The 27906-nt window shown below is 59.5% G+C and overlaps 1 long non-coding RNA gene across 1 annotated transcript in view; it reads left to right on the forward strand.

Moving 5' to 3' along the window:
* The first annotated feature begins 8921 nt into the window (after positions 1-8921).
* The window catches only part of LOC120883994 (uncharacterized), a 33517-nt gene continuing 14532 nt past the window's right edge, over positions 8922-27906 (forward strand). Inside the window, exon 1 of the long non-coding RNA XR_013435843.1 lies at positions 8922-9358. This is a non-coding gene — a long non-coding RNA (uncharacterized LOC120883994). The remainder of the gene's footprint in view (positions 9359-27906) is intronic.

Consider the following 27906-nt stretch of genomic DNA (forward strand, 5'->3'; position numbering starts at 1 on the left):
GTTAAATTTAGGGCGAGCGCAGAGGTCCGCCGAGGAGCGGCTGGCGGTGCGCCCGCAGTCTTGACGGGCGCGCTGCTTTTCACTTTCAGGCCTGCCTCTCGGCGCTCTTCCCCTTTTGAGTCAGGCAAATAAATGCTGATGGCGTGTTGGCCGGAGAGGCAGCGCCTGCTTACTCAAAATAGTCTGTCTCAGTTGGCTGGTTGCCAGCTCAGGATGGCCTGGTCCCAGCAGACGCCCGGGCTGGGGCTCGGTCACTGAGGTTCTTTCTTCTCCAGCCGCTGCCCCCTCATTCACGCACCCTGTCCTTTGGGTCCCTGTCCCCGCCCTGTGTTCCATCCTTGAGCACAGCCCCCGCCCCCTGCGAGCTGGGCAGCTGTGCCCAGCCTGGATAGGCATGTGGCCCTGGCACGGCTCTCAGCCTCCTCTCAGGGCCGGTCTGCCTGTTGGCACAGCAAGGGTGCCTCTCCAAGGTGGTGCCAGCTCTGCGTGCTGGGCCTCTGTTGCAAGAGCAGACCAAGGCCGGCCTGGGGACCCAGCGGGGAGGGAGGGCTTTGGGAACTTGGACTGGAAGAAGCCTGGGTGGCCTTGCGGGGTGCCTGCCTCTGGGTGGGGCTGCGCTGAGGCAGGAGGGTTTGGATTTGAAGGCTTCATGGACCAGTAGGGAGGAAGGGAACCTGGTTGGGTGTTGGGACTATAAAGCCCCTTCAGAGGTCCAGCAGGCCAGGAATGGAGGCCTTGATCCAGGGCAGCTCTAGGCCTGAGAGACTCTGTGCCCCTCTCCCGGGTCCTCCCCAGCTCTCGGCCAGGTGCTTTGGAGACCAGCCCTGGAGGCCAACAGGCCTGGGCCCAGGGACACGCAGGGCCCCTGCGGTCTCTGCAGGGCAGCCTCCCTCTCCCCAGGCCTCCAGTCCCTCACTTTCTGCACCAGAAGCTCCTGCCTCACCTGGACACCAGGCAGGTCGTGGGGCAGTTCGGAGGCCAGGGCTGACATCGGGATTTGGGGGGACAAGCTGCGTCCAAACCCACCTTCTTGTGTGTGGGCGACCTGGGGCCACCTGCTGTAGGTCCGGGAGGCCACGGAGGAGCAGGGAGGAGGACGACAGAGGCAGGGCCGCGAGGCAGACCCCCAGGCAGGGGCTGTGTGCGGGGTCCTCGGTGGGGACCTCCTCAGTGGCAATGGATGAGGGACTGGGATGATGACCCAGGGGCCCTTCTGTCCCCTATGGAGGTCCCCCACGATGCCCAGGGGAGCTGAGGGCCCTTGCAGGCAGCCGGCTGGGCATCCCTCCCCATGCGCTCTCCCTGCCCTCCCACCAGGGTGGGTGCACCCACCAGGGTGTCCCTAGCCTCTACTTTCTGTCCCTGCCTGGCCCTGGCCTTGTCCAGGAGGGGCCCTGTGGCGGGGCTGAGGCTCTCGTTTCTGGGGGAGGGTGGCTGTGCTCCCAGTTTGCCTGGACTCCCTCGTGCATAGAGAGCCCTGATCCAGGGCCCTCCCTCCTGGGCACACAGGGATGCTGGCTGCCCTAGCGGACATCACCGCCGTCCACGGAACACGGGTTCTTAGCCCACATTTCCTCTCTAGGCTCTTCTGCTGGGACACCTGCCGCCCTTCCTTGCTCTCGCCCCAGAGCCTTGCTCTCCTGGCTGGGGTGTGTCCGACACCCTTCCTCCCCGAGTGCTAAGGTGGTACCAGGCCTGCCCACCACCAGCCGCCCTGGGGGACCCCAGCCATGTTCTTACAGGCAGCAGGCGGCCGGGCCCTTCCTCTGCTGGGTCTCAGTCAGGACTTGTGCATGTGAAACGCGGAGCAGCTCCACTTTAGGGAAGCCAGGAGCAGAGATCCTGAGAGCCCGTGTCCCCAGGGGCAGTGACCCAGAGGACTCTCTGCAATGCCGTGGCTGAGCGTACCCCCACGAGTCCCTCGTCCCTCACATCAGAGCCCCCACAATCAGCCGAGCCCTGGCTGGGTGGGCTCCTGGGGGAACGCTGGCCCTGCGAATGGCGGAGAGAGCCACGTGGGGGGTTCTCCTCAGGCTCCAGGCACAACTTCATTGACTCATTCATCACAAACTCGCGCTGAGCCTCCACTCTGTGCTGGAGACGAGCGCCCGAGTCCACCGACCGGGGCGTTTGCCATCCGGGAGAGGCCACAGGGTGCGAGTGGGCAGCCTGCTGAGGGGGCCGGGCTCTGTAACGAGGTGCCAAACAGGGCTGGCTGGTCAGGGACCGGCCTGTCTGGGCTGCAGGTAGACCCTGGGGGACAGACCCCAGCCCAACCTCTGGAGTGAGGGTCTCCTGCTGCGCAGCCTGAAGCAGAGCCGTGGGCTGAGCCAGCTCCGGACAGCGGCTCTGAGACCCGTGTGCAGACGGTCAGCCTGGGGTGGCACACCTTCCTGGCCACCAGGTTGGGGCACTTGTCACGCAGCATTGCTCGGGTGGGAGCTGACAAGTGCACAGGTGGGGTTCGAGGAGTCGGTGGGGGAGAGTCCTGAGGGTGGCGTTGGAGGTGGGGTGATGTGTTCACAGGGAGAAGGAGGACAGAACTGTGGGCACGAGGGTGCTGGGCGGGCAGGGAGGGGCTCCAGAGGGGCGGGGTCCCTTGGAACCAGGCTGTGAGCCCCTGTCCCCAGCGGGACACCTGCCTCCACTCGGGCGTCCTCTGAGCACCACCTTCCCGTCTGGCTTTGCTCCTGACTTGCCACGGTGCCTGGACATGAGTGGTCCCTCCAGGGTGGTGACAGGCACCGCTGCTCCTCACCAGGACACCCGGCAGTGCCCCGAGGCCCAGTGCATTTCGTGTCTCAGCTCTCCCTGGGCCCCAAGTGCTGGGTCCAGCCCAGGGGTTCCCCATGGCTGCCCCCTCCCAGGTCCCCCTGCTCAGCAGCCCCCAGGAGGAGAGCCCCGAGGGACCCTGGGGATGTGGCCTGTGTGTCTGGGGGCAGGGGGCGGGAGGCCAGAGGAAGGAAGGCCCGCCCATCGGGGACAGCACTGTCCACAGAGGAGGAGGCCGGCTCGGGGGAGGAGGGAGCGGCTGCTTCCCGACCTGTGTCCCAGGACTTGGCTCTGACCTGAGCATCGGGGTCCCACAAAAGCGGCAGCCAACACGGCGAAGCTTCCAAGCACCCTTGTGGCTGGCCCCTGCTAGTTAGGGCTCACCAACTGTCCCAGGCCTGGGGCCTGGGGAGGGTCCACCCTGGGGGGCTGGTGGGACCTTCTGCCTGCCCCAGGATGATGGCCGAGGTTCGGCTCCCATCTGCTGGGCCCCCCATCAGCGCTGCCTCTGCACAGCCTGTGGGGACCCTGCAGGCCCCTGCTCTGGGGGCTTCTCCTGCTGATGGGTCTTGCGTGTGCCCAGCTGCCCCGGGAGCACCGTCACCACACGCAGTCCACAGGGACGATGCTGAAGGCTGGGTCACTGCAGCGCTCGTTAGCCGCGTGCCTGACCAAGCTCATGTGGCGGGTGAGGGCCAGATCTATTTAGGGGAAAAGGAGGCAGTTTCCTTCTGCCTTATCCACTTGACTCTTAGCAGCGAGGTCAACTGCACTCAGAACAGAGGCCCCGCGCCTGGCCTGGCTGCTTTCTATTACCCTCTCTGCCCCCGCCCTGCCGTTGTCCCAGCTGTCCCCGCAGGCTCTTGGTAGCCTCAGGTTGTCCTGCATGTCCAGACATGCAGTCCACAGGAGCACTGACCAGAGGCCAAGCAGGGCTGGGGTCCCCAGGGGCTTCCAGGGGAGGGAGGGGAGTTTGCCAGACCCCCGAGGGCCGTGCTCTGGTTTTCAAGGCCACGGGTGGGGGTGAGGGTTCTGGCCAGAGGGGCCGACTCAGCAGCCCCTCCTTGGAGACTGGCCTCTGTGACCGGCCACGAGGACGGCAGGCACCAAGGGCTAGCCCAGGTGGGACCAGCGCCGGTGGGGTCCATTCTCAGGGGGACCGTGCAAGGCCACCTCCTGACGAGACGACCTTTCTTCAGCTGTCCTTGACCCCTGTGGGTCCCCTCCCTCACCCCACTTGTCCTGGGAACCTTCCCTTGGAAATCCCACCCACCAGAGTCCCCCCTTGGGGGTCCCTTCTGCGAGCCACAGGCTCCTCCTGCAAGGTCAGGCCTGAGAGGTTTCCAGGCCACATCTCCGTGTCCCTGGTCAGCAGGCAGGTGGCTTCTTGGGGAGAAGGATGGGGCAGCAGGGTCAGCTGGTGGGAGCGGGGAGGACGGGCTGGAGACCAGCACCGTCCCCGCGAGCCCCGCCTCTGCCCTGGCCCGGCTGGCGACCCAGCCCAGCTCTCTCCAAGGATTCCGCGTGGCAGGAGTTTGCTTTATTTCCCCACCTGAGCGCAGTTTATTTTCATAATATTAAAAAGATCCAAGTCAACATGGTTTTAATAGGCACTACCTGAAAGATGTATTTAAACTGGATTATACAGATGGATTTTTTAATGAGGTGAAATTCACATAACACACATTAACAATTTACAGAGAACAATTCGGGGCTGTCAGAACGTTCCCAGCGCTGTGTGACCTTGGCCTCTGACTCGCTCCCAAACCCACATTACCCCAAAGGAAGCCCGTGGTGGCCGGCGGCTCCGGCCCCTGCAGCCCAGCCATCGGCCTGCGGGAGGATCCAGCTCTCTGGACCCTGCCCGTGAAGGAGCCAGGCAACCCCGGGCCCTTTGCTTTGGCTTCTTTGCAGAGCACCACGGTTTCAGGATGGTCCTGGCTGTGGCAGGACAATCCTTCCTTCCTTTTTAAGGCTGAATAATATTCCACGTGGGATCGGCTGCATCCACCCCTCAGTGGACGTGGTTTCCGCCTGTTGGCTACTGTGAATGCCCCCTGAGCGCTCCTGGACACATTTCACGACTACTTGCCGCACTCTTTTGGCATGTGTCTGGGGCAGGGGTTACGGGGTCCCACAGAGCCTCTGCTGGGCTTTGGAGGAACCGTCACACCTGTCAGTCAGCAGCTGCACCGTAACCCCTCCACCCAGGAGGGCACGCCCCGTCCTCGCGTCCTTGCCCCCTCTGTTTTGGCTCCGAGCCCCTGTGGGTGCTGTGGTCTCCCGTGGCCTGGCCTCACACTCCAGGAGGCGGAGCTGCTGGTGCCTCTTCTTGTGCATGTGCCCCTCTGCGTGTTTCTGTAGGGCTGACCCTGCGTGGCCTCTGCTGCTCTCCGCCCCTCTGGGTCCTCCTCCCTCTCCGTGGCTGCTGCTGCTCCCTGCTGACCTCCTGGGATTTGCCCGAGTCCCCTGGCCTCTTTGGTGCCCACCACAGCTGGGGGCCTCATGCCTAAGGATGTGCTCATCCAGCCCCAGGAGTGCACAGCTCTGTACACACAGCCTGTTGCACACACATGTGTGCATCCATGGGCACATGTGTGTCTCTGTGTGCACGTCGGGTGTGTGGGCATCTCTGTGTGTGTGTGTGTGTGTGTGTGGGCATCTGTGCAGGTCAGGTGTGTGGGCATCTGTGTGTGTGTGTGTGTGTGTGGGCATCTGTGCAGGTCTGGTGTGTGGGCATCTCTGTGTGTGTGTGTGAGTGTGTGGGCATCTGTGCAGGTCGAGTGTGTGGGCATCTCTGTGTGTGTGTGTGTGGGCATCTGTGCAGGTCGGGTGTGTGTGCATCTGTGTGTGTGTGTGTGTGTGTGTGTGGGCATCTCTGTGTGCGTGCTTGTGCACACACACAGGGACGCCTGTAGCCTCTGGCTCCTCTCCTCTCACTGGGCCCTGGTGGATGTGCCTATGTGGCAGCGTCCACCTGACTGTCCTGTGCTCAGGCTGCGGATGCTGAAGGCCCGGCTCTGGCGGCCCCCCGTGTTCCCTTCCCGGCACTCACAGGCCCTGGTGACGCTCCCTGCCTCTGTTGTTAGTGTGCACTCTGCCTCCCACCGACAGCCACCATCTTGAGGGCTGGCCCCGCTCCCTGTGGGCAGCCTGGTGTCTAGCAGGACCTGGCGCTGAGTGGGCTTGAGGCTGGACCAGCTGGTGTCCTCATCTGCCCCAGGATGGACCTGCAGCCTTCGAGTGCTGGCTGTGTCTGGGGGTGCAGACTGCCTGTCAGCCCCCTGTAACGTGGGCCTTCCTGCACTCAGAGGTGTCCTTGGAGGTGGCTTTCTGGATGCCCCCAGGGCAGCAGTGAGTGCCACGTGCCTGACGGCCGGGCAGCTGTCTTGCCCAGGAGTGTCCCTGGTGTCTGCTTCATTCTGGAGGAAGGATAGGCGGACTCCACGCTGTCACTTTGGAAGAGTGGCTTTAGGCTGGCCTGGTGGGAGAAGGGAGCTGGGGTGTGGGCAGGGCCCCCTGCTATCCCTTAGGGAGGCCCACCATGCTCCCTCATGGTGGGACGAGCAGGCAGACAAGCCCCGTGGCCAGCGGGAGCCTGGGCTGCAGTCACCTTCTTTCTGCCTCCCCAGAGGAGGGCCTAGGGAGCCACTGGCTGTGCCTCCTGAAGTGCCTGGGTCACTGCTGGGCGTGGAGAGGGACCCAGGGCACCTGCAGGGTGGCTGTGTAGAAAGGCAGGGGGCTCTGGAAAGGGCCTGCAGTCGCCACCCCAGGGCGATCCAGCTGCTGCGGCCAGGTGGCTGGTGCCGCGTCCTGGAGTTTCAGGGCCTGGAGCGGTGCCGCAGGCGGGTGGCCGAGCCTGGGCTGGGCCTGTGCCTGGCGGTGCCCTTGCCTTCTCTCAGCTCCCAGCCCGGCTTCCTTCCTCGTCAACACTGATTTGTGTCTCAGGAGCCTCTGAGGAATTTCCAGTTTGCAGAGAGGCTGGGCACGACGTTAGGACGCAGGAGGCCGGGGCGCTGAGTGCCGCGGCCACCTTTGTCCTGGGCGAGGCTGCTTCTCTTCAGGGGAGGGGGAACTGCAAATCGCAGCTGCGCTCCTCCCCAACCCAGAGTGCAGCCCCCACCTGCATGTGGCCGAGGGACAGCTGTGCGTTCTCCTGTAAACGTGAGCCCGGGAGGCGCGTGCTCTTCCTGGGGCCCCTGCTGTGTGGGAAGCCACAGCCCTGGGGTTTGCGGAGCCTGTCCTGGGGCTGGAGGACCACTACCCGCCGCCCCCGCCGTGGCCTAACCCTATGATTCCCCCCGACTTGCACCTCACGAGACGTGCACGGTGACCCTCACGCCAGCGGCTGCGAGTGAGTGCCGGGGGAAGCAGGAGGCAGCTGTGCGGGCAGCACCAAGGCAGGCCTGGCCAGTAGCCTGTCACCAGGGGTGGCGCCTGTGGGCCCTGTGGCCGTGGGGGGGAAGGCCACAGCAAGGTCACAGGAGCCTCTGCACCTGGCTCCATAAATGACCCATGGGGCAGGGAGATGCCCTGCAGCCCTGTGCTGGCTCCAGGGCCCGTGGCCGCAGTGGCCTTGTCTCTCCCTTTGCTCTGGACAGGCCGGGTTTGAATTCACTCCTGGGGACCACCAGACGAACACAGCGGCCACCATCTTCCTCTCACGGCACAGGGACCCCATCTTGCCTCTTGTCCAGTGTCCCCGACAGCTTCCCCCAGGGAGGGCTCTGTACTCCCAGGCCCTGAGCCCCGGCCAGGCGGCTCAGCCATGCGCTGCCCTGGCTCCTTCAGTACGCAGTCTCAGCGCCTCAAGCTCAGAGCTGATCGTGTTTGCCCAACGACTGAGTGAATTTCTAGCGAGAGCCCCCAGTTGGCCTTCATGGCCCAGGTTTTGTACTGTCTGATTCTCTCTGCTCCGAGCTGCCTTGCCCAGGACCTCTGGGTGGGACGCAGGCCTAGTCATGCCCCTTTGAAATCCTGCACATGCACAGGGCCCCTCTCAACGCTGCCTCCTCCAGGAAGCCTCCCGGGTCCCACAGAGGCAAGAGCCTCCTGCTGAGCTCCTGGGACAGTGGCTGTTGTCCCCCTTTCCTGTGCCAGAGGCCCTCTCTTGAGCCTGGGCTGTGTTTGGCTTCTGCTGCCACCATGCTGCCCAGAGGGGCTTGTCCAGGCAGGCTGGCCACGGCATTTATCTCTGTGTTTAGAGGAGAGCGGAGGGCCCCATGGCGGGCAGCTCGGTGCTCCAGTGCGGCCAGCCTCAGGGCCTGCCCTCTCTGGTCTCCTGAGCCGGCTGGCCTGGAGACGGCCTGCACTCCGGAAGAGCCTCTGGCCTTTCTCTTCCTGGCTCAGGACACCAAGAGGCACACGTCCACTCAACCAGGCCGCCAGCTGGCCTGTGCTTCCCGAGGCCCTCCTTGGGCCCATCCCCACCTGGGTCTGTGGCCTGACCCCACCGCTTTCCTGAAAGGTCCTGTCGGGAGGAGGAGCAGCTTTCCTGGGGTCCCTGTTCACCGCCAAGAAGTTACCTGCCTTGAAAGCTGCTGGGCTGAGACCTGTCCCCTGCACATCTGGAGGAAAGCCCACCGAGGCTCTGGGTGGCAGCAGGACAGGGCCGGAGCCCGGGAGCTGGGGGAGGGTGGAAGTCCCCACAGCAGTGACAGCAGGCTCAGCACCGAGGCAGAGCCGCGTCCCAGAGCCGTGTCCCAGAGCCGTGTCCCAGAGCCGTGTCCCAGAGCCGTGTTCCAGAGCCGCGTCCCAGAGCGGCTCTCTTTGCACTGTACTGACACTCCTGGCACAGGACAGTTTTCCACAGAGGCCTGCTGCACCGACCTGCAGAGCTGAGCAGAGCTGGCCTCCGGCAGCCTGGACACAGGGCTGTGCCACACACTGGCCTTGTCCTCTTAAGCTGGTGTGCAAGTGGCCCAGGCTCGTGACTTCTCTTTCAATCAGCACCTGGGTTTGAGCCCGCCTGGAGCTCTGACAGGCAGGTGTATCAGCCAGTCACACTGGGGCTGTAACAAGCAGTCCCAGGCTCTGTTGACAGTGGCTGTGGTCCCAGCTATGGGGGGTCCCTGGGGTCTCTGCTGTCCGAGAGACAGGAAGCAGAATGGGGGCCGCCGGGGGCTGGGCTGGGGGTCGTTTCACGGGGAAGGCGTTTGTGGGGAAGCCGGAGTTGTTCTGTGGGTGGACGGTGACCGTGCGGCCCAGGGTGGGAGTTTGCTCAACGTAACTGTGTGGAAATGGTGACTCACTGCGCGTCACCACGGCTGAGAAGAGGGGGCAGGAGCAAGGCCAGCAGTCTCCAGGCCTCTCCCCATCTCCTGCCCCACGGCAGGGTGCCTCCAGCAGGGCCAGGAGCCCGCGATGCCCATGCGCCTCCCCACTTGCCACTCTTGCTCTGAGAGGGAAGGCCCTGCCCGGGCCCCGCCTTCCCGGTTCCCATCTCTGACCTCTCCCCCGCTTGGCCTCCCGATAAAAATGGGGGATCTCCGCGTTGTTCTTGGTGAACACAAAGGTTCAAGGGAATGACCAGCCGTCATTATCATGCCGTTCCTCCCTCCCGGGTTTCCTGGACGATTACCTCCTGGTAGGTCAGCCTCAGATGGGGTTTCACAGGAGCTTGTCAGTGGAGGGTCGGGGGCTGAACGCGCCCTTTCCCCAGAGCAGGTCACGTGAGTGCGTGTGCTGTTTTCAGATAAACCCAGAGCCGCGTCAGCACCTCTGAGGTGTGGGCAAGGTGTGGGCAAGGTGTGGGCAAGGTGTGTGCAAGGTGTGTGCAAGGTGTGGGCAAGGTGTGGGCAAGGTGTGGGCAAGGTGAGGGCAAGGTGTGGGCAAGGTGTGGGCAAGGTGAGGGCAAGGTGAGGGCAAGGTGAAGGCAAGGTGAAGGCAAGGTGAGGGCAAGGTGAGGGCAAGGTGAGGGCAAGGTTGGGCAAGTGAGGGCAAGGTGTGGGCAAGGTGAAGGCAAGGTGTGGGCAAGGTGTGGGCAAGGTGAGGGCAAGGTGAGGGCAAGGTGAGGGCAAGGTGTGGGCAAGTGAGGGCAAGGTGTGGGCAAGGTGAGGGCAAGGTGAGGGCAAGGTGAGGGCAAGGTGAGGGCAAGGTGAGGGCAAGGTGTGGGCAAGTGAGGGCAAGGTGAGGGCAAGGTGAGGGCAAGGTGTGGGCAAGGTGTGGGCAAGGTGAGGGCAAGGTGAGGGCAAGGTGAGGGCAAGGTGTGGGCAAGTGAGGGCAAGGTGTGGGCAAGGTGAGGGCAAGGTGAGGGCAAGGTGAGGGCAAGGTGAGGGCAAGGTGAGGGCAAGGTGTGGGCAAGGTGAGGGCAAGGTGAGGGCAAGGTGAGGGCAAGGTGTGGGCAAGGTGTGGGCAAGGTGAGGGCAAGGTGTGGGCAAGGTGAGGGCAAGGTGTGGGCAATGTGTGGGCAAGGTGAGGGCAAGGTGTGGGCAAGGTGAGGGCAAGGTGAGGGCAAGGTGAGGGCAAGGTGTGGGCAAGGTGAGGGCAAGGTGAGGGCAAGGTGTGGGCAAGGTGAGGGCAAGGTGAGGGCAAGGTGAGGGCAAGGTGTGGGCAAGGTGTGGGCAAGGTGAGGGCAAGGTGAGGGCAAGGTGAGGGCAAGGTGTGGGCAAGGTGTGGGCAAGGTGGTGAAGGTGAGGAAAGGTGGCCCGGGGCACGGGGTGAGGGCAAACCTTCTCTGGGGGAAAGGCCCTGATGTGCCTCATCTTGGAAGTCCTTGGCAAGATCTGACCACCCCGTAAAGGGCTTGGGAGGACCTGACTGAGCCCAGGATGGCCTCGTCATGGGGACAGAACCGCGTCCCTCCCTAGGCGGTCGCAGGAGGCGGCTGAGGCCTGATGAGAAGGTGGACCAGTTGAGTCTGGCTGCAGCAGTCACCTGGGCTTCCTCGGACTCACACCGATTAGGAAAATCCTCGTTGAAAGCATCATTTATAATGGACCCAGATCCTGGGGAAGCCGGGCCTGGAGGGAGACAGAGAGAGCGTTTCTCCATAAGCTGCAATCTTTCATCGTCTGCCCTCCCCCTGCGCAGTGCTTGACAACCCTGTCTCCTCCCCAAGACTGATCATTAGACTAATTAGTGGCTGATCAATGTTTAATTAAACCCTAGCCATCTATTATAGGAAGTGCCATGGTGACTCCAGAATATAGGGTGCCCTCCTCCAGCCAGTCTTCCCCTTTGCTCTTTGGCCTGGGGGCTCTGGAGGTCTGGGAGGAGAGGAGAGGACGGAGCAGGCTGGACGGCTCCCTGTGACTGGGCTGCTGGCCTGCCCCCCGCGCTCCCACCCCTCCCTGGAGGCTGCCCCACGGGGTCTGCAGATTCTGCCGTCACCCCCTCCTGCCCTAAATCTAACCTGCTCCTCTGTAATTACTTGGTGGGATTTCTGCACACTTGAACCAGACTATCCCCGAGAACTTGAGCGGTCAGGTCAGGGTTTCTTGGCCCTGGCTGCAGGTCAGAATCACCAGGAGAGGTGGAAAGGTTCTAACAGACACAGGATAGACACACAGACCCACGGAGAGAGCAGAGAGCCCAGGAATAGACCCAGCACCTGTGGGAATGGCGACAAGTCACTGGGCTGGCATGGCTGAGCAGGACCACAGAGGATCTTTGTGAGATATGTTGCTGGGCCCACTGGACAGCCGCGGAGAGCCAACGGAGCCTTGACCCCGACCTCACACCAGAAGCTTGCTCCCTACCTCACGCCGTACTTCCAAATCAAGTCTACCTTTGGAAGGCATCCTGTCTGGACTCTTTCCGATTCAAAGAGCCCTCACCCTACAGGGTGAGTTGACCCGTTGAACAGTGCGGAGCAAGAACTTCTGCTCATCAAAGACGCCCCTGAGGCAGACGGGCAAGCGCAAGCAGAAGGTATTTGCAGGGCCAGAAAGGGCTCTCAAACCAGTGGGAGAGACTCAAATGAACACCTCCCAGAGCATTTCAGCCGTCGCCAGGGCAGGTCAACGAAGACTGCCCAGGCCACCAGAGTGGCTAAATGAACGGTCGGCAGTCCCGAGGGCTGGAAGGACAGAACCCTGGAGCATTCACACGCTGCTGATGGGAGTGGGAGCTGGAGCCAGCGCTTCCACCAATGATCTAGCGAATCTGATCGCAGCCTGCCCAGGCCCAGCTGCTGCACCCTAGGTGTCCCCGCAGGAGCACACCAGGTGCAGCTACGGGAAGCACAGGCAATCACGCTGCCGCTCTCTGTAGCTCCAAACTGGAAGCCACCCAAACCGAGCAACGGGCACAGGAATGTGGCCAAATAAACGGTGGTGCATTCACACCCTGGATACCAAATAGCACCTGTGCCCTCGGCGCACCTCACAAAAGCCACGTGGAAGTAAAGACTGCAGGTGTTCCCTCCCTGGGAAGCCAGACCTGGGGGAGTCCTGGTGGGGACGAGGAAGGGGTGGTGACGAGGGAGGCAGGGCCATCTGGGGACCTGGGATGTTCTGTCTCTTGATGTTGGTGGGGATTTGCAGGCATCTCCCACTTGGTGACTACTCATTGAACATATGCTCATGATTTTTGAACTTTTGGGCGTATGTGTCATTTTCTTAAAGAAAAAAGCAATAGCAAATAGCAAATACCAAGCCTGAGGCTGGGCCAGCATCACTGGGGTTGAGTCTCTGGAGGGTAGGGAGGTCCAGTCCAGGTGATTGGATTGGTCAGTTTTTATTTTTCTAAAGACTTTTTTTTTAAGTTGTAGATGGACACAATATCTTTATTTATTTTTATTTTTATGTGGTGCTGAGGATTGAACCCAGTGCCTCCCATGTGCGAGGCGGCGCCCTACCTCTGAGCCACAGCCCGAGCCCCAGGACTAGTCAGTTTTCCTTGCTCGGACAAAATACCTGGAAGAATCCACTTAGAAGAGGAAAGACTTATCTTGGCTCACATTTTCAGAGGTTCCGTCCACAGTGGGCTGGTTTCACTCTTTCTGGGCCTGTGGTGAGGCAGACAGCACAGAGCAGGGTGAGCCCGGGCAAAGCTGCTCACCTCATGGTGGCTGGGAAGGAGAGAGAGAGAGAGAGAGAGAGAGAGAGAGAGAGAGGGAGGGAGGGAGGGAGGGAGGAGAGAAGGTTCTGAACTAGGTAGGGGGTGATTGCACACCATTGCAAATGTGCTGCGTGTCACTGGATCTCATCACTCTTCAGTGATGCATTTTAGCTGGGCATGGTCTTCACACCTGTAATGCCAGTGGCTCAGGAGGCAGAGGCGGGAGGATTCAAGTTCAAGGACAGCCTCAGCAACTTAGCAAGACCCTGCCTCAAACTAAAAAGAACTGGGATGTGGCTCAGTGGTCAAGCACCCTGGATTCAGTTCCCAGAACCAAAAACAAATAAACAAACAAAAACCCCAACACAACAACAACAAAACAAATCACGGAAAAAGTCCATTTTGTGTTTTGTGAATTTCACTTTGGTAAGAAGTGCCAGCCCAGATCCCTGCGGCTCTGGGAGGGAGGCCGGGGCCTGCACCCAGTGCAGCCACAGCACCTGCCCCTGGCATGGCAGCTCCCCCCCCCCCCCCGGGCCTCGTCAGCCTCCAGGGCATCTGGAACCTGGAGGGGCTGCTGGGTGGGGGCAGGCAGGGCTCTGGCCAAGGTGACGGGGAACCCCTGGGGTGAGGGTGTGGGGCGGGGTGTCCAGCGCTGGCTCCGGAGCGAGTGTTGGCGGGTCCCCTCCGAGGGATGGCTTGCTCCAGTTTCCAGCAGCTCTTGACACCCATGTGTCCTGCGACCTCTGGTCTGACCTCTGGTCTCTGCAGCTGGGACATGCTCCTGGAGGCTCCCGACGGGGTCCTTCGGTGAGACTGACGGGCACTTTGCCTCCCTCCTCAGCGCATCCCGGTGGAGGGCGGACCCACAGCCAGGCCCGGGCTGCAGTCTGTCCTGTCCAGTGTCGTCACGTCCCGACTGGCGGGTCACAGGCCTCGTGCCCCCAGGACTCAGCTCTGGGTTTGCACGCTCTTCCCAGCGTGTGGCTGGGGGTGCGGCCACAGTCCCTCCTGGAGTCCTGCCGGAGTGGTGTCCTGGTGGCCGGCCTGGCTGGCACCTCAGAGCAAGTCTACCCAGCTCCTGGGCAGAAACCGGCCTCGCCCTCCTCACCCTCGACCCATCAGGAGATGTGGACACTGTCCTGGGCCACGGGAGGTCCAGCCAGGTCCATGCTGAGAATCCCCAGGTGTCCGGTCCCCTCTCCTCTGCACAGGGCTTTATCAAGCTGTGAGTCGCGGCCGGGGGCTGTGGTCTGCGTGTGTCCCTCTGTGTCTGGGTGGAAGTCCTCACTCCAAGGTGAGGGCACTCGGGAGTCGGGCCTCTGGGGGTGATTAGGGGGTGGGCACGGAGCTCTCAAGATCAGGATCAGCGTCCCTAGAAACACTCTCACGAGACCCCTCCCGTGAAGTCCCACAGAAGGCAGCCCCCACCACACGGCCTGTGGCACCTCCGTCTGGGCCTCCAGCCTCCCGGACCGCGAGCGACGTCTCTTGTTCACGAGCCCCAGGTGCCGTGTTCTGGCAGCCGGATGCTCTAAGACCTCGCGGACCCGCAGCCCGCGTGCAGGCGGTGCTCTGCAGTGTGCGCAGAGCTGACGGTGGCCCTCCCCTGCCCACCAGCCACCACCTGCGCCTCCCCGGCCTGGACCCGCTCCCCCCACCGTGGGTTTCCCCGTTCCGGACATTTCTGAGGAGTGGCGTGAGCACAGCTGGCCTCCCCCGCTGCCCCCTCCGTCCAGCGCGGTGTGTTCCGGGCGTGGCAGCTGGCGGTGTGGTCAGGGCTCGGCCCTTTTCCCGGTTGCGTAATCTGTGGCAGAGGTTCCCCGAGTGCTCTGACTTCCGCGTATTATTTCCCAGGACTCCCAGTGGCTTCCAACAGAGGCCATCGAACATCCTCCGTGAAGGGCCAGAGGGCAGGGGTTTCCAGCTCCGCCGGCCACGGGGTCTGGAGGATCCGCGCTGCGCCCCGGTGAGACCAAGGCAGGCGGCTGCCGGTGGGTTTGTGGACTCCGGGTTTCCAGGATCCCCCGAAGTCCGCCTGAGCCTCTGACGGCGGCAGGCACTGTCCTGACGTGGCCTCGCAGCCGCATTCACCGTGAGCTTTCTGTGACAGTCGCTGGCCTCAGTGCACCTGAGTCCTGAGGATGCCCTGGCACCTGGTCCCCCGTCAGCTGGCCGCAGGCGGCGAGGCCTCCCGGGCGCACTTTGCCGACTGGGTGTTGTGGCCAGTTCCTCCGTCTCAGTGGAGTCGGGCTCCGTCCTTGGGGGGTGTGCCGCTTGGTGGCCCGAGCAGCCCTGCTTCACAGAGGGCAAGGCGCTGACTCAGCCCGGGGCCCGTTTTCTTGCTGTGGCTTTTAATTTGGCCCTGGAGGCCACCTCTCAGAGAGGACCCCAGAAGTCCCAGGAGCTGGCATTGTGAAGGCGGCTCCGTCCACCAGTTGGTGGAACTCTCCCAGGGATGGACCCCTCTTCCTGCGTGAGCCCGTTCTGCTGTGGGAATCGGTCTCTCTGTGGAAGTCGGTCTCGTGCCGTGGACGGACGTGGCCCTGGTTGGCCTGGGGGGACTGGCACCCGAGCTGGGCAGCTCTGTACAGTTCTCAGGGTCTGTGGGGAGGGTGGGGACCCTGTGGAGCCTCCTGGATGGGCCCCGTTGCTTCAGGTGTCTGGATGGATCCTCCCAGCCTCTTCCTTCCCTTCCCCTGCCTGCCTCCAGGGCCAGCCTCCCGTTCTGGACGAGACGTCCCACGTGCCCAGGTCTGAGGGGGTGCTGGGGAGTTCAGTGCTCTGTCCATGAAGGAGGCAGGTCCTGGGGGCCGGACGCTGGGTTCAGGTGGTGGCCCTTCTGCTTGCTCCCCACAGTGGTGGGCCAGGCTCTGGGGCTCTGAGGCACTTCATGCACCTGCAGGGTGTGAGTGTTTGGGCCAGCAGCCTGGGAAGTGTCCGCGTGTTCTGCAAACCCACCTTTCACTTATGCCCTTGTCAATTCTTTTGGAAAAAAAAGTATGTGCATCGGGTCACCTATTGTAAGAAGCTGAAAAAGAAAGCCGTCATTTATTTCAAAATCGTACTGTTCAATGTTTTACTCAAATACACAAACCACACGACCCACCTGGATGGGTGAGACGCTCCTGTACAGGTACCTAAAAATATCCTTTTTTTTTAAGGAGAGACATGGACTGTCCTCCTTTTTCAATTAAGGTATAACACAAAGACCGTTTTAAAGTCAAATTGGTGCTCCAGGGTGGTAGCTAGCACCCATGGTCCTTCTCTCTCCCCGCTACTTCTGTATTTCTGAACATGCCTGCACATGGAATCTTCTTAGTTCACCAATTTTAGACGAAACCTTGATCTTTCTTTTATGCTAGATCAGGTTTTTAGCTCATAGATATCTCCACAGTGACATCTCAATGCTTATTAAATCCACATTAATATTTTTCTCATGGTCACAATCATAACTACGCAGTTTTTCTTGTTTGTTGTAGAGCTTTTTGTTTACCCTGGAGTTAGTATGAGCTGAGGTTTTCACTTCCCATTGCCTCTGCATCCCACCGTCTACCAGTCCTCTCTCCTCTGGGGTCCTGCCTCAGGGGCCCCTGTACACACAGCTGCGGTCCAGGCTGCTGTCCAGGGCCTCCCTTCACTCACTCCCATGGTGGAGCCTGTCCTTCCCAGGCTAGCAGCCCCATCCTGTCCTTATTGCCTGGAGGAACACCCGTGTGCCTTCCTCCGTCCTCACGCCCATCGACAGTGGGCTTGGGTACGGAGTGCTGGGTGCGAGACTGTTTTCACCTGGAAATCTGAAGGCATTTTTTCCCGACTTCTGGTTCCCAGGCTGCCGTAGAGACGCTTGAGGCCATTCAGATTTTGATCCTCTTATCTGACCTTGCTTCCCCCTCTCTGGAAGCTTTAGCTTTTATTTTTGTTTTTTGTTCTGATTAGTTCTACATGTCCGTAGAGTGCATTTTGACACGTCAGACATAAATGGAGTAAGACTTCTCGTTTGTCTGGTTGTACACGACGTAGAGTTACACAGGTCATGTGATCACACAGGGAACTAATGTCTGGTCCATTCTACTATCACTCCTACCCCCAAGTCCCCTCCCTTCATTTCACTCCCTCTATTTCCCACCTCCATCGTGAATCAGCATCTGCCTATCAGAGAAAACATTTGGCCTTTGGTTCTTTGGGATTGACTTATTTCACTTAGCATAGAATCTCCAGTTCCAATCCACTTACTGGCAAATGCCATAATTTCATTCTTCTTTAAGGCCAAGTAATATTCCCTTGTGTCTAAGTACCACAGTTTCTTTATCCACTCAAGTTGTCTCTGGAGGCTTTTATCCTTGGTGTTGTGCAATGCCAGGGGGGTGTACACTAAGGTTTGAGTATGTCCCCAAAGGGTTCTTGTGTAGTTCTTGTGGGATCCTGGCTAGTCCTCGGGAGAGGGTCATATGAAAGAACCAGTGTCCCTCTGGATCTCTGGCTCTGGATCTCACCACTTGAGTCTCTCTCTTGCTCACAGTCTCTGCTGAAACCCTCCACCATGATGTGTGTAGCCCAGGGGGTGCTCACCACAGGCCTGTCGCCGGGGCTGAGGGCTCTTGACTTGAGCCTCCAGACTGAGTTCAAGAAGCCTCTTTTTATAAAGTGCCTGACCTCTGGTATTTTGTTAGAGCAACAGAAAATGAACAGCGTGCTGGGGTCCGCAGTGTGTGGACCCTGGCCGGCCCTCCCCTCCAGTGGGGGAAGTTCTGGGATGATTCAGCTGGTGAACTCCCCGCTGCTTCCTCAGACTCTCTGGAACTCTGTGTGTCGGATGCGAGTCCTCCTGCCTCCCCATCTGACTCTTCCGTTAGCCAGAGAAGAGCGCCCATCGGCCGCGTCTTTGCCTTTTTGTTCTGCTTTCTGGGAACTTTCTCAAGTTTTTCCCTCCCTCTGATATGCCTATGGGTCTAGATTTACGTTATTATATTTTTAACTCCCGGGCATTCTGGTTCTCTGATACTTGCTTTGTGTCTCGTGGATGTGAATCTTTTCTCATCTCGGTGACAATGTTAATGATAGATTCTTTGAAGTGGGCCTCTCTTTGCAGAGCATGTGCTTGGGCTTGTTATCTATTATTACCCCCAAATCACCTCCCAGCACAGCGGCGGCAACAACCAGGGCTTTGTCTCACGGGGTCGGTGCCCGGGATCGGGCTGGGCTCAGCCGAGCGGCTCTGCTTGGGGTCCCTCGTGAGTCGCAGGCTCCGGGTGTCAGCCAGGGCTGGCGTCCTCGGAGGCTTGACGGGGCTGAGGGGACGCCTTCCAAGCTCCGTCACTTGGTTGTTGGCAGGAGGCCTGGGTTCCTCGCCACGTGAGCCTCCCCATATGGCTGCTTGACACGGCAGTTGGCTCCCTTCAAAGAGAGCGATGGCGAGCAGGAGGGAGGGCGAGGGGTGGAGGCGGAGACGGAAACAGAGAGGGAGAGAGGCTCACGCAGAGGAGGACGGACGAGACGGACGCCAGGGCTGCCCGCCCGGAGCCTCAGGGCGGCAGGTCTTCCCCTGCCTCCTTCTCCTGGCCACACGGGTGCTGGGGCAGTGAGCAGCAGGAGGCGGCCTCCATTTGCAGGAGGCAGGTGGTGCCTGGGTGCCCTTGTGGGTCTCGGTGACCTCGGGCTCCCGAGGCTGGGAGAGGCCACAGAAAGCTGACTCGGGGAGAGTGACGGTGTGGGAAAGGTGGCCGTCTAGGAACAGTGACGTGCCTGCTGCAGAGGTGCGTGAGCCTCCCACAGCCGCTGAGGCGTCCCCACAGGGGTGTGGCAGCTGCCTCCCTCCCTGCCGCCATCCTGGGCGGAGACCCGGCCACGAGGACAGGAACGGAACAGGCACGTGGAAGGCCCCGGGAGAGGAACCTGATGTTTTCAGGGCCGACCACAGCCCTCAGTTCACCCCAGCTCCAGGCTCAGGGGCCACGCCTCTCATCCCAGGGACTCAGGAGGCTGAGGCAGGAGGATCGCAGGTTCCAGGCCAGCGAGACCCTGCCTCAAAGTAAAAAATGAAAAGGGCCGGGGCTGCAGCTCAGTGGTAGAGCACTCATCTGGCCTGTGCAAGGCCCTGAGTTCAGTTCCACCCCAGAACAGAAAAGGGGCACCCTATTGCCAGGCTCAGTTCTAGGCACCGGGGATACAGCTCAGTCACAGAAAGATAAAGACCCGTGGCTGGTTCTAGTGGAGAGAGATCACGTGCATGTGCACTCCCACATGTGCACGCACACACACACGTGCACACACACACGTGCACACACACACGTGCACACACACGCACAACCTGCAGGTGAAATGCTGCAGAGGGAAGCTGCTCTCTCTCCCAGCCAGTCACCTCTGCTAAGGCCGCACTTGTGTGGAGACCCGAAGGAGCAGGGTGGGTTGTGCAGGCTTCTGGGAGGAGTGTCCGGTGGGCTCGCAGGTACAAAAGGCCTGGGGTAGGAGGGGGGAGCAGAGGGAGGATCAGCTTGGCCCTGGGAGGAGCCATTTTTCCTGTTCTTTTAAAGCCAGGGCGCCCTACCACTGAGCTATATCCCCTGCCATGCTTTAAATGACCAAAATTTTGAAAAAGGGTCTCATTACTTGCCTAGGCTGGCCTCGAACTTGCAACCCTCCTGCCTCAGCCTCTCGAGTTGCGGAATGGACAAGGTGCATCACCAGGCCCGGCTGGGACGCAGGTCCTCAGTGCACAGAGGAGGTGGTCAGTGTCCAGGGAGGAGAAGGTGGTGGGCAGCTGACACCAGAATGTGGAGGACCCATGTTCTCTCTGCTGGGTCTGAGTGGAGGAGAGGGTTTGGGGGAGGTAAGAAGGCCCCAAAGCCCCTGCCCCCAGGGTCCCTCCTTATGCTGGTGTCCTCGCAGAAGGTCCTGGTACCAGGGTCCCTACAAGACCTGGAGGGACATGAGACGCAGGGTGTGGCACTTCTGGGGACGTGAGGTCAGGTGATGGCCGGCCAGGGCTCTGGTCTGCGAGGGACCCCCTCTGTGTGTGGCTGGCTGGCAGCGCCCGGTGCCCGTGCCCGGCCCTGCCTCCTCGCTGATTCTCTGAGGCCTTTCTGAAGTTAGCCCCTGGCGGGAGGGACGGCCGGGAGTCTCCCCAGACTCTTCTCTCCCCAAAGGTGGAGCTGAGCTTTCTGCCAGCACCTGGCACTGGGTGCCTGCTCAGGGCCCGGGACACGCAGACTCGGTTTTCAAGTGCGTCCCAGGCCTGGGCACACGTGACAAAGATGGGAGGCGAGATGCACAGCAAAAACGAAAACAGCTGCGCGTTTTGGGGCAGAAGTGGAGGTTGCTCTTCCCGGGGAGAGTGGCTGGGGTGGCGGTGGGGGGGGGGGACATCAACCCTCCCGTAAACCTGTGGACGTGAGCGGGCCTGGGGTGGGGCCAGCAGGCTGGGTGGGCGGAGGTGACAGAAGAGATGAAGGGCTTTGGCAGAAGGTGCGGAGCCTCTGTGTGGGTCAGGGACGGGGAGACGCCCCCACGCTGGCTGCAGAGACTGTTCGCCTCTCCTCCCTCCACAGCTGGCTCTGGCCCTGGGCAGGGCCTCTGCAGCCCTGAGCCCCCAGCTGCCCCAGGTGTGCACCTTCCCTGGGGAAGCCCACCTCTGCCAGGTGAGGTTTCCTCACAGGAGGCCAGTGTGTCCTTCATCCCTGGCCAGGCGGCGGCCCAGGTCCTTAGGGAGGGGCAGGCGTGTAGCCTCTGGGAGGCAGCCTCTAAAGGAGGCAGGGTGGCGTGGAGGGCAGCAGGCGAGCCCTGGGCTGGGCTGTGGGAGGACCCACGGGACGCGGTGGGAGCAGGGGTCTGGGGGAAGGGGCAGCTAGGGGTGAGGCTGAGTCATGGGGGGGTCCTGGCAGCGGCTGGGAGCCGACCCCAGCCTCAGGCAGTGGGGGAGGAGGGTCAGGGATGGCTGCTGGCTTGGGTGTCCCCGACAGTTTGGGGACATACAGAGGTCTTCTTTTCTCACAGCATGGCGGCCGGTGTTCAACTTCTCCTGTGCTGTGTGAGGGAGGAGCTTGGCTTCTGTCTTACTGAGGGACAGGGGAGTCCTCGGCCAGGGCCACCCTGACCAGGACGTGGAAGAAGGTGGCACCCAGGGGTCCGGAAGAGTGGCTCCGTCTACCTCCACCACGGGCCACCCAGGTCACCTGCTCCCCTCAGACCCAGGGCCAGGTGCAGGCAAGGGCTCAACAGAGGCCTGGCCTCCACTGGCCCCTCTGCCGCCCTCCCAAGCCTTAGAGTGTCCCACTCAGCTTTTCTGGGGGTCTCTTGGCCACACTGGCCATGGATTTGAGGGGGAGGCTTCGGGCCACACCAGTGGGACGTGGGACGGGAGGGGAGCCACAGGGTGAGACCCACAGGGTGTGTGCTGGTCTCGGCTGCGTGAAGAAGTTCCCAGGCATCACCTTGAAGGAGGGGGATGTCTTTTGGCTCCTGGCTTCGAGGTTCAGTCCACGGTTGGCTGCCCACTGCTCTTGGACCTGTGGTGAGGTGGTGAGTGTGGTCAGGAGGCCAGGGGAGGGAGAAACTAAGAAAGGGGCCGGGACACACTGTCCCCCTCCAGGGCACACCATGGTGACCTCCTTCCTCCAAGTAGCCCCACCTCCTGCAGCGTCCACCGGCTGCCATAACCCAGCCAGCCCCGGACCCCGTCACTCACGCAGGTCCCACCTGCTGCCCTGGTGTCCTGTCACCTTTCCACACAGCCATCAGTGCCCCAGTCACGCCTGAGCCTCTACAGACCCCAGAAGGACAGGGTTTGGGGAGCTTCTGCAGGAAGCTGAACAAGAATACATCACCTGCAGGAGGGTGGGGCGCTCAGGATCCCTCCAGACTTTATCCTGTTCACCTCAGCTGGCTGCTTGTTGGAACCGTTTAAAATACCCGACATCAGAAGCCAGGAAACGTGCTGGAGTTCTGAGAGCAGCTCCCGCGAATCCGTCCAGATTCAAGAGGGCCGGCGGGGGTGCAGCTCAGGGGAGGCGTGTGAGGCCCTGGGTTGAAGCCCCAGCACGGGGGAGTACTTGTCTGGCCCAGGGCCCCGGTCTCTGTAGGCTGAAGAAGTTCAAAGCCCTCTTGGCAGCTTCGTAGGACCCTGTCTCAAAACGAAGAATAAAACGGGACTGGGGATGGGACTCAGTTGGAAAGCACCCCTGGGCCCCAAATAAAGAGGGACCAGAGGGTCGTGGTCTGGACGTGAGGTGCCCCCAACAGCTCCTGTTGATGCAGGAGCACTCAGAGGTGAACTGATCCGATGGTGAGGGCCAGGGCCTCGGCAGGCCATCCCGGTCTGAATGGACTCACTGGGCAGGCAAGGCGTGGCTGGAGGGGGGGTCCCGGGCTGTGCCCGGCAGGGGTGCCTCTGCCCTGGCCCCTTGCCCTCCCTCTGCTTTCTGTCCAACATGAGCCAAGCGGCGTTGCTCCCTCCAGCCGTCCCTCGTGATGCGCTGCCTCACCTCGGGCCCGGAGCGCTGGCCTCAGCCCCCCAGGGACTGACCCTCTGAAGCTGTGAGCAGCAGAAGCTTTTCCTCCTCTAAGTTGTTCTTCTGGCCAGTTTGGTCACAACGGTGAAAAGCCGACTCACCCAGTGGGAGCCCCAAACTGTGGCCATCTGTCAGAGGTTAGGGAGGCCCCGAGAGGGGCAGTCTCGGGGCCTACGCGCTCAACCTGGGTCAGAACTCGGCGGACTGCAGGACACCCAGCCAGGGCCCTGCAGAAGGCTTGCTCGCTGTGGGGGGGAGCGTGGGTGGGGAGCCTGTGGTGGGGGAACCCAGCCTGAGTGAGTGCGTCTTCCAGGCTCAGGGGATCCCGCTCACCCCGCTGCACCCCACGGCCCTTGCTCCCACGCCCCAGGATTCCTGCTCCTGTTTATTGTCTGCTCTTTCTGCTCTGGGCCTTCTTGAGAAGCAGGGACCCCAGATGTTTTGGTCACAGGTGTGGATCCTGCCTGTGCCCAATGCTCAAATCAGCCTCGGCCGGTGCTGCCACACGGCTGACCCCCGCCCCGCACGCCACCAGCGGTGTTCTGGCTCCCCCCATCACGCTCCCCAGAATCAGCCCTACTGAGCTCCGCTGGCTCTTGCTAGGCCTCTGGCCTGTGGGCTCTGGTCTCTTTCCTTCCCCCCTGTTCCAGCACTTTCCTGGCCGCTTGTGCCCGACTCAGCCCTGGCTGTAGGCTGGTGGCCGGGGGTAGGTAGGGCAGACCCCGAGATCCTGAGCCCACGTGGTCTTGGGTGTGGACGTCTGCAGGGTCTTCAAGCAGTGGGCAGACTGTGAGCGGGCCCAGGGCCTTCAGGGGATGGCAGGGCCTCCGCCCAGCGCAGGATCTCAGCTCCCCACGGTCCATGGGACGGTTCAGGCACTTCATGTGTTGGAAACCCGGTTCCTGCCGTAGTGGTGTTGAGAGGGGGGCTTCCGGGGGTGGGTGGGTTAATCCACTCATGGGTCAGTGGGTTACTGGGGAGCAGCTCTGCTGTTGAATCAGGTCCCTTCACGCCCGCCCCGTCCCTGCTGACCTGTATAAGGTGTGTCTTGCTTTCCGTGGATTCTCTTTGCCGTTTCCGGGGTGCGTTCCCCACTGCCCTGGTTCTCCGTCCCTTGTTTACTTACTCTGTGTTTGCTGTGGTCGTACTGTTTCTTCAGGTGGAACCTGGCTCACTGATTGGGAACTTCCTAGGACAAGGGCTGTGGCTGTTCCTTCTCGGTGAGCATGGCTTTCAGGACACCCCACACATTTTTATATTTATCACTCAGTTTGCTGTGTTTTGCAGTGTCCCCTGGGATTTCTTCCTCGACCCATGGAACCTTTAGAGACGTGTTGTTTCAGTCCCAAGTATCGGGGGGATCTGTCCTTATGTCTTTGATCATTAATTTCTAATTCAATTCCATGTGGTCAGAAAACACATTCAGCGAGATTCCCATCTTTTGAAATGCGTGGAGACTAAAGAATGGTCAACTTGGTGAATGGATCGCGTGCACTTGAAGAGAGGAGTGGGCCCGGTGGGTTTGCTGTGCTGTGCTAAGGAGCTCACGGGCCGGGGGGCCACTGGGGCCCTCTGTTTCCTCACTGGATTTGTTAACTTGGTCCATCCGTTGCTGAGGAGGGCTGTTAGACCCCCCGCCCCCCACTGTAATCGTGGATCGTCGCTCTTCACGGTTTCCATGTTGGCCTTATGTATTTTCACGTTCTGCTTTTAGGTCTGACACGGGGATCTCAGACTTTTCTGGAAAACAATTCACGCCTTTATCATTAAGTGGTGTCTCCACCTCTGTTAGTACCCTTCGACTTTTTTTCTTCTCTTTTTGTGCTGGCGATGGAACCCAGGGATGTTTTCCAAGCCACATCCCCAGCCCTCTTCACTTTTTATTTTGAGACAGGGTCTAAGCTGGGGAGGCTGCCTTCCAGCTGGGGATCCTCCTGCCTCAGCCTCTCAAGTGGCTGGGATTGTGGGTGGGCACCACCATGGCTGCCTGGCCTTTCAGTCCCTGATGTAACCCACGTAGCCTTTTTATGCTTACTTGCTTTACTTTCTGTCTGTCTTTGTAGCTGACAAATTCCTTTCCTTTGAAGGCTCTTGTGCACTTATGTTTGACGTGGTTATTGATAAGGGCGGAAGGAAGCCGTCTAGCGGTTTGTTTTCTGTTTGTGCCCTGCTTCTTTGTGGTTAATTTTATTTATTTTTTGTTCCATTTTAATTCATAGACGGCTCTGTCACCTTCTCTGATGCATTCTAAGAAGGGGTTTGCCTCCGGGGTCCTGAGACGAGGTGGACACGGCATCTCCTTGCACAGAGGGAAAGATGTCCCAGGACGGAGGCTGTGAGCTGCTGACGGGGAGCGGCTCAGATGAGGTGGGAAGGTTATCTGGGTTTTGAAGCTGAGCTCTGGGTTCCGATGGGGGTGGGTGTTGGCCCCTCCTCAGTGTGTGCAGAGCCTCTTCTCCTGTTGATGGTCGGCTGCGCAGAGTCCTTGAGTCCGATGCAATTTCATTTCACTTCCTAGTTTGGCCTTCTGTTGCCTGTGCTTTGGGTCATGTCGAACAGAATCCTGCCCAGAACGATGTGGAGAAGCTTTCCCTTTCTCCTCGGGTGGTTTGTGGTCTGAGTCTTGCATGGAGGCTTTCAGTCCATTTGAGTTGATTTTTGCCCGTAGTGAGAGTTAAGGTCTGATCTCCCTCCTCTGCACGTGGACATGCACTTTGCCCACTGTCACGTATTAAGAGTCTGTCACTGTGCTTTCTTGGCAATCACGTCAAAGGTCAGTTGACTGTAGATGCACAAATTCATTTCTGACCTCTCCGTTCTGTTCTGTTGGTTGATTTGCTTTTTATTCTTAACGCCATGCTCTGTAATGTTTGGGTTTTGTTGCTTGCAAATATGTCTCCTCCAGTCCATGAACAGGGATATCATGCCATTTGCCTGTGCCTTCTTTCATTTCCTTCATCAATGTTCAATAATTTTCAATGTATTAGTCTTTCATCTCTTTGCTAAGATTCTTTTTTTTGTGTGTGTGTGGATATTGTGAGTGGTATCACTTTCTTCATTTTTGGATGGTTTGTTGTTTGTGTAGAAACACAACTGATTCTGCCTGTTGATTTTGTTTTCTATGACTTTACTGGATTTATTTAACTAACAGGTTTTTGTTGTTATTTTAGGTTTTTGTATGTATATATATATGTGATCTTGTCATCTGCAAACACAGATCATTCTATTTCTTTCTGCTTGGTCTGGATATCTTCTATTTCTTTTTCTTGTCTAATTGCTCTGGCTGGGGCTTCCAGGACTGTTGACCAGAGGTGGCCGGAGCAGGCCTCTGCCTTGAACTGAACCTTATGGGGAGGCTCCCGCCTTCCTCTGGTGATTGTGACGTCAGCTGTGGCTCCTCACGTGTGGCCTTTATTGTGTTGACATATCCTCTTCTACACCCGTTTTGCTGAGAGTTTTAATCACGAGTAGAACTTTGTCAAAGGCGTTTCCCGATTCTATTGAGCGGGTTGGTGATTCCCCCGTGATTTGTAGTTCGGCCGGCCACCCTGATTGCCTGGAGAGGGCTGAATCGCCCTTGTGTCCAGGGATAAACCCCACTTGGTCAGGGTGCGAACCTCTTTTTTCAGTGTGCTCCTGTTTTAAGATCTCTACACCCACGTTCGCTGGGCAGCTTGGCCTGAAGTCTCCTTTCCTTGGGGTGCTTTAGCTTGGCTTTGTAATCAAGGTGAGGCTGACCTTACAAAAAGAGTTTGGCAGTGTTCCCTCCTCTATTTTCTGGAATGGTTTAAGGAGGTTGGCTGTTAATTCTTCTTGGAATGTCTGGTCGGTTCACTGGTGACGGCAGCTGTCCTGGGCTTTCTCTGTGGGGAGGTTTGATTTGGATTCCTGACTCGACGTCCTTTGTTACGTCTGTGTCCAGGATTGTCATCCTGATGCGGTCTGCCAGGTTGTCTGTTCCTGGGAACTTTCCATTTGTTCTACATTGTCTGTGTTGGTGACACTCTGTTCTGATCCCTCTTATTTCCGAGGCATCCACGGTGATGGCCTCTCTCCTGGTTTCACTGACCTGAATCTCCTTTTCCTCCCCCTCCCTCGGTCTAACTGCAGGTTTGTTGATCTCACTATTGTTTTTTAGATTATTAGCTTTGCTGCTCTTTTCGGCTGCTCTTCCATTCTTCATCTGACTTGTGTCCACTCTCACACCCACTCTTTTCTTCTGTCCGCTCTGGGCTTAGCTGACTCTTCTTTCTGTGGTCATTGAGCTGTCGGGTCGGTTCTTTGTTCAAGGCGGTCCTCGGGCCCGTGAGCCGCCCTCTCAGCCTGCTTTGCTGGGCCTCGGGGTCCTGGTGTGTGTGTGGAGCTTCCGTTTTCATCAAGATGTCCTTAGAATTCCTGACGGTTTCCTCTGTGCCTGCCCCTGCTTTCTTCCTGGTACTGGTTTCCAGTTTCACTGGTTGTAAAAGATAGTTGGGGCGATCCTCTTCTGAGTCTGTTCAGGTGCCCCCTCTCCTGGGGCGTTCTGCGGTCGTCTGTGCACATGGGCGGGGTCTGTAGGCTGCTCCTCTCTTGCTGATTCCTGTCTGGATGGCTTCACAGAGAGGGGCGCTGGCCTCCCCACCTCACTGTCTTTCTGCCCATCTCCTCTTCAGAAGTCAGGTTCACATCCTTATAGGCTTTGACGTTGGGTGCTTTGACGTATGTTTGTGATGGTTAACTTTCTGTTCAGTTTCCTTTGCACAAAGACAGTTCATGATCGTCATTGTCTCTTGTGCCAGCTTTGGGCCTGAAGTTGGTTTTGTCTGATAGACACGTACCACCTCTGCTCCCTCTGCTCCCTCCTGGGCTCATTTAGGAGGACTATCTTTTCCCACGCCTCCACTCTGAGCCTTGTGTATCCCTAAAGCCAGAGTGAGCCTCTCGCAGGTGGTGTATTGTTGGATCCTGTTTTATAAAATCACTCAGCCGCCGGTCTTTCATTTGGAGAATTTAATCCATTTACGTTTAGTTTTTCACAGGTGAGGACTTACTCCAGCCCTCTTGTTGGCTGTGTTCTGACTTGTGATCTCTTCACTCTTTCATTCCTTCCTCACTGTCTTCCTTCTATCCACACACAACCTCCCCTCTTCCCTCTGAAAACCATTTTTAAGAAAAATATCTCTTCACATCATTTATGCTTGAGACAAAAACACTGAAACAATACAGAGAGGTTAAAAATGAAAGCTGGGGCTCGCTGGCTGACCCCTTCTCTTGACTCCCTGGACATAGTAGAGTAGAAAGGCTGCTGGGACATCTTTCCAGAAAGTTCCATTCGCCCATGCACACATGCCACAGTCTGGCTGGGCACAAATCACGAGCCACTGAAGCAGGAACAAACTTTATTTCTGAACTCCAACAGCACACTCCACACACGCTCCAGGGAACTCCTCCCGAGTGCCATGCGGCTCCTCCAGGAACAAGCAGCCGGAAATATCCTCTGGAAATCCCTCCTCCTGCACTTCCCCAACCAATGGGAACTCTCCGGGAATCCCCGCGAGAACTCCAAAGTAACGTGAGAACTGCAAAGTAGCGGCCGAGGCGGAGAGTAATGCCTCGCCTGTCAATCAATACTATTGGCAAAACGCCA

The sequence above is a fragment of the Ictidomys tridecemlineatus genome, chromosome 3, assembly GCF_052094955.1.
Source record: "Ictidomys tridecemlineatus isolate mIctTri1 chromosome 3, mIctTri1.hap1, whole genome shotgun sequence".
NCBI lineage: Eukaryota > Metazoa > Chordata > Mammalia > Rodentia > Sciuridae > Ictidomys > Ictidomys tridecemlineatus.